Source organism: Trachypithecus francoisi, unplaced genomic scaffold, assembly GCF_009764315.1.
Source record: "Trachypithecus francoisi isolate TF-2019V2 unplaced genomic scaffold, Tfra_2.0 Lachesis_group4, whole genome shotgun sequence".
Classification (NCBI taxonomy): Eukaryota; Metazoa; Chordata; class Mammalia; order Primates; family Cercopithecidae; genus Trachypithecus; species Trachypithecus francoisi.
In genome coordinates, this window is record NW_022681469.1 from 135965836 (window position 1) to 135972168 (window position 6333).

Below are 6333 nucleotides of genomic sequence, written 5' to 3' on the forward strand. Positions count from 1 at the left end.
AAACTTATTTCCCTACACACTTGGCATCTTTCTTCTTCTTGTTCTTCTCTCACCTGTCTGCATTAAATAATTTACTTCCCTAGATTCCCTTCATATTGCACCATATGTAGAAATTCGATGTCAAAGATGGAAGACACCACCTTGGAAATGAGAAGGAAATCCTTCTTTCAACAGATAAGATGCACAGCACTCTTGATGGGGGTCCAGGAGTTCATGAGGTCACAACTATTTTAAGAATACCTGTAAAGTCTTATTTGCAGAAGAAGCGTGGGTAAGAAGACTGTTGGTACTTCAGTATGAATCAAATAGTAACACCAAACTGTACTAGCAGTCATTCTACTTTTTACCACAATACATTATACCAAAAAATGTAAAATGTCTTTGATGAAGCAACAAAAAGTATTAATTATATTACATCTTAACATTTGAATACAATTTTTATATCCTGGATAATGAGATGGAAAGCATGCATAAAATCCTTTGCTGTATATTGAAGTATCATGGTTGTCTCCAGAAAAGGACTTGTGTGACTGGGTGTCTAGCTGAAGCAGCTGCTTTTCTTCAGGGAACACCATTTTTATTTGAAAGAACACCTGAAAAAAAGCACATGGCTCTTCAGTCTTTAATATGTGGCAGACATGTTCTCAAAGAGGAACCTGTCACTTCAAGGAAAACAACTGACAATATTTGTTAATGATAAAATTGGAGCTTTCAAGCAAAAATTAGAATTTTGGAAAATGTGTATCTGCCACAATGAGCTAGACAGCTTCCTTTTACTTGAAGGGTTTCCAGATGAGATTTGGTGATTACGTTAACAAATACGATTTTTTGATATCATTTAATGAAATGTGTCAATATTAACTCAGTGAACCAATATTTTCCAAAAGACCAGTGCATAGCAATACAAAATCACATGGCAATATGAAAATTCATTTAAAGTATAAGTTAGATCAATGGGTTTTAATCTAATAGAAAATAAAATTGTGTTGATATAATTTCAGATACCACCTGATTTGTAGGTTTTGCAACTAACCTTCAGAAAGCTATCACTTATTTTGGTACAACATGAAAGAAGAATATCCACAGTGATCTGAAAAGGCTATTTTAAAACTCCTATCTTTGCCAACTACATATCTATGTCTGGATTTTCTTCGTATACTTCAACCAAAACAACATATCACAACAGACTAAATGCCAAAGCAGAGATGAGCTTCCAACTGTTTTCTATTAAGAGTTTTGCAAAAATGTATAACAACGTCATTCTTCTCACTCTTCCTTTTGTTTTGTAGAATTCATTTTTCATAAAAATGCATTATTTTTGTTGGCATGTAATGGGTTTGTCATTGTAACATTAGCTAAACTAATACATATTTTCAAATGTCTCAATTTTAATTTGAAATGTGGTACATATTGATAGATAGTGCTTATATAAACAAATATTCTTCGGAGGTGTCAGTAATTTTTAAAAGTGTAAAGGGTCCTGAGACCAAAATTTTTGGAACCATTGGATTGGATGAATAAAAGATGACAATTGGAACTTGATTCACTAAAATTTTTACATCAGCCATTACCTGAATAAAGTGTGTAAGTGAACCTAATTTTCAATTTTAAACATTTTAATAAATAACAAATTAAAATAATTCATTGAGCCTTTATTTTGCACCTGCTCTTAGCTGACAACTTTGTTTACGCTGACTGTAGGTGATCCTCATGGCATAGCTGAGAATATGTTATTCTAAGCCCATTTTACAGAAAATAGACCTGTGGCTTAAGCAGTATGAACAACTGACCAAGCTCATAGCTGGTCATGGGCAGAGCAAGTTTTGAAAGCAGCAAGCCTGCCTGGCATCAAGGATGCCGTCCTAAACCAGTAAGTCACACAGCTTCCCAGTGGCTGACATGTAACCCCATCCCGTGTTCTGGTTGTCTTCTAAGAGCTTGTTATACTTTATCTCATTTAATCCTAATTCTAAAGAATGAGGCAATTATTTTGCATCACGTTTTATGGTCCAGAAAACTAACGTTCTGAGAGGTGAGGTGACTTAGCCATGAGTACCACAGCTGTAGTGCATGAAGCAATGATTTAAATATTTTTGTGGGATTTTTGTGTGTGTCCCTGTAGTACAGAGATTTGAGCTCTTCTTACCATTGAGTTTGTGGTACACTAATTATCATTGTAGCAAGATCCCTCCTGTGTTTAAATTCATTTTTTACTCAGCATTTCCCCATCCACACTGCCATTCATCACCCCCATAAAGCTACTATTCTAGTGTAATTCAAATAGCTCCTCAGCTATCTTTCTTCGAAATTTTTTAAAATTTGTTTTCTTAATTCTTCTAAATGATATTATATTATAGATACAACTCTGTTTTTTAACCTCATACTGTTTTTGTGATCCATCTACAAGGCTGTAGCTGATTCGTGGCTCCTGATAGGTGTGTAGTATTCCATCATGCAGGTCCACTCCTCTTTACTAAACATTATTACGTTTATCCAAATCACTGCTGCCTCCAGGAAGCAACAAACAACCTCAAATATAACCTTTAATGGACCAAAGGTTTTTATTTTTATATTTTTTGTTTTATATATTTATTTATTTAGAGACAGGCTCTTGCTCTGTCGCCTAGGCTGGAGCGCTATGGCATGATCATGGCTTACTGCAGCCTCCACTTCCTGGGCTCAAGCAAATCCTCCTGCCTCAGTCTCCTAAGTAGCTGGGGCGACAGGCACACTCTACCATGCCCAGCTAATTGTTTTTATTTTTGTAGAGATGGAGTCCTGCTATGTTGCCCAGGCTGGTCTTGAACTCCTAGCCTCAAGCCATCCTACCCCCTTTGCTTCATGTGTGAGGCTGTGCCCAGCTCTTAACTTTTTATTTGTATTAAACATCTTCTCTTGGTCTGTTATCCATTGGTTATTTTTGTGTCAAATTCCTTTCTTGAAGAATAATCTTCACATTTTTTTATTTTTGTTTTTTTAGAGATGGGGGTCTTACAAAGTTGAGTTGCCCAGGTTGGACTCAAACTCCTGAGCTCAAGCAGTCCTCCCATGTTAGCCTCTCAAGTAGCTGGGACTACAGGCACATGCTACCATGCCCAGCTAAGAATAATCATTACTTCAAATGTAGAGAAATGCATCAATTTTTCCTTTTTATGGTTTATGATTTTTGAATCTGAGTTACAAATTTTCATCCAAAAGTCACAAAGATATTCTTTTGCATTTTCTTCTACTAAATTTTATATTTTGCCTTTCACATTTAGGATTTAATTCACTTCTATATATGATGAGTTGTATTTTTCTCCCCATAGTGAGCCAATTTTCCTAAGAATTTCTACTAAGCAAGCCATTTTTTATTCACTGATTTGTGGTATTACTTTTATACCAGTTCCCATACATGCCAGAATCTCTAGTCTATTGCATGGGTTCTGTTTATTATTATACCAATAGCACATTACTTTTAAAAATAATTTGGTAGTTTTTCTAAATAACTTGTAGAACAAGTGTGCTGCTTACCCCGTCTTCAAATCCTGGGGTCATTTTTTTTTTTTTTCCTTTCAAACTTTGCTTAACATAAGGGGCACATTTATCTTTTCATATCCACTTGGAATCACTTTTGGAATTTTCACACAAAAAAAATCTCTCCTTGAATTTTGCCTGAAATTGCATTTAATGTATAGATTAATTTGACAGGAATTGATATAAAAACAAAGTTAAATTGCCTCATCCCTGTACATGCGCTATACTTTCTATTTATTCTGGTCTTCTTTTGGGTCTTTTAATAGAGTTTCTTTTTTTTTTTTTTTTTTTTTTTGAGACGGAGTCTCGCTCTGTCGCCCAGGCTGGAGTGCAGTGGCCAGATCTCAGCTCACTGCAAGCTCCGCCTCCCGGGTTTACGCCATTCTCCTGCCTCAGCCTCCCGAGTAGCTGGGACTACAGGCACCCACTACTATGCCCGGCTAGTTTTTTTTTGTATTTTTTTTTAGTAGAGACGGGGTTTCACCGTATTAGCCAGGATGGTCTCGATCTCCTGACCTCGTGATCCGCCCGTCTCGGCCTCCCAAAGTGCTGGGATTACAGGCTTGAGCCACCGCGCCCGGCCTCTTTCCTTTATTCTTAAAAAGTTCTCCTGTGCTTTTTAAATAGATTTCTACCTACTTTATAGTTGCTGCTGTTTTAGGAAGTGGATCTTACTTTCTTTTTTTTGAGACAGAGTCTCGCTCTGTCGCCCAGGCTGGAGTGCAGTGGCGCAATCTCAGATCACTGAAACCTCCGCCTCCCGGGTTCAAGCGATTCTCCTGCCGTGGTCTCCCGAGTAGCTGGGATTTCAGGCACCCGCCACCATTCCCAGCACCCTCTCTCTCTCTTCCTCTCTCTCTCTCTCTCTCTCTCTCTCTCTCTCTCTCTCTCTCTTTCTCTGCGTGTGTGTGTATGTGTGTGTGTGTGTGTGTGTGTGTGTGTGTGTGTGTGTGTGTGTGTTTGAGACGGAGTCTCACTCTGTCGCCCAGGCTGGAGTGCAGTGTCGCAATCTCGGCTCACTGCAAGCTCCGCCTCCCGGGTTCACGCCATTCTCCTGCTTCAGCCTCCAGAGCAGCTGGGACTACAGGCGCCCACCACCGCGCCCCGCTATTTTTTTTTTTTTTCCAGTAGAGATGGGGTTTCACAGTGTTGGCCAGGATGGTCTCGATCTCCTGACTTCAGGTAATCCGCCCGCCTCAGTCTCCCAAATTGCTGGGATTACAGGCGTGAGCCACCGCATCTGGCTAGGTCTTACATTCCAGTAAATTTTTCTGCTCAATTATTATCAGTGTGAAAAGAGGCTATTGATTCTTATAAGTTGATCTTATTTGCAACTTAATTTATTTTTTACTAATAGCCAATAAATTTGTTAATTCTGCTGGGGTTGCCATATAGATGATTATGTTATCTGCAGATAAAATACTTGTCTTTTGCTTCTCAGTTCATAAAACTCTTCTTTTTCATGGGTTATCATTTTAGCCAGGACCTTCAAGGTTTATGCTAAGAACACCAGGGCTGCCATCCTTGTCTTACTCCTTATCTAAAAAGAATGTATATAATATTCATCATTAAAACTGGTGTTCACTGTAGCTTGTTAAAATAAATATTAGGTTGGTGCAAAAGTAATTGCAGTTTTTGCCATTAAAAGTAATGATTGAATAAAGTTAGGAAAATAACCTTCTGGTCGTTCTAAAAACATTTATGTCATTTATAAACATTGAATTTTAAGTATTTTTAATAATGATTGAGATAAAAATAAGATATTTTCCCATTAACCTATTTTTCTACCCTGGAGGGTAAATTAATAAATTTTACATTAAACGATATTTAAATTCTTGAATAAACCTTTCGGTCTTTTAAAATTAGTAAACTTTACTTTTTAGAGTAGTTTGAGGTTCAAACAAAATTGAGCAGAAAGTACAGAGAGTTTCCATAGCCTGCCTGTTCCCACACGCACAGAGCCTTCCCTGCTATCAGGCACACAGCGGTCCATTTGCAGTTGATGGACCTACACTGACACATCATTATCACTTACCCTTCAGAGTTTATATTAGGGTTCACCATTGGTGCTGTGTGTTCTGTGGGTTTGGACAAATGCATAACGACATGCGTTCATTACTGTAATGCCATAAAGAGCAGTTTCACTGTGGGGGTGTATTTCAAGTGAGAAACCTAGAAAATTACAGCCTAGGTCCACCTGCCTCCATTTCCCTTATCCCTAAGGGAACTTGCCCTCACCTTTGCTTGAGAAAGATCAGCCTTTCTCTGCAGTAAGCACCCGGGATGGAAGGACGGCAAGACTGACCTTAATGTTGTCTGCTCACCCCAGTTGCCACAGCTTCTGTTTTGCACCCCTAGAGGTGGAATTCCCACCAATTTTCCTTCCCTCAGGTACTTGATCCACTTCTTCTACTGCCTGCTGTTTCTTTTCCTTTCCATATTTGTCTCTCCACGAATTTTCAGTTTTAAAGATCTGAGCGCAATCAACTCCTGTCCTGCTTTTATTTCATCTCTAGAGTTGGTTTTGGCATCAAGAAGCAGCATCTTATATTAGTTCTCTTCTGTCAGCCAAAGGAGAGATTTAAACCTTAGTTTTCAGAGTCCAAAATCCATGCTGTATGATGTAATAAATAAGGAGAAAACTGAGGGCATTAGAACAACTAGAATTCCAGATGCTATCTTGAATTAAGAAGCAAATAAGCAATTGACTTTACTAGAGAAATTCAAGGGCACATAATTTTTTTCTCTGACCCAGATGTAATAAAACTTCATTGCAGAAAATTTCAAAACAAGTTATTGTGAACTCTAAATAACCAT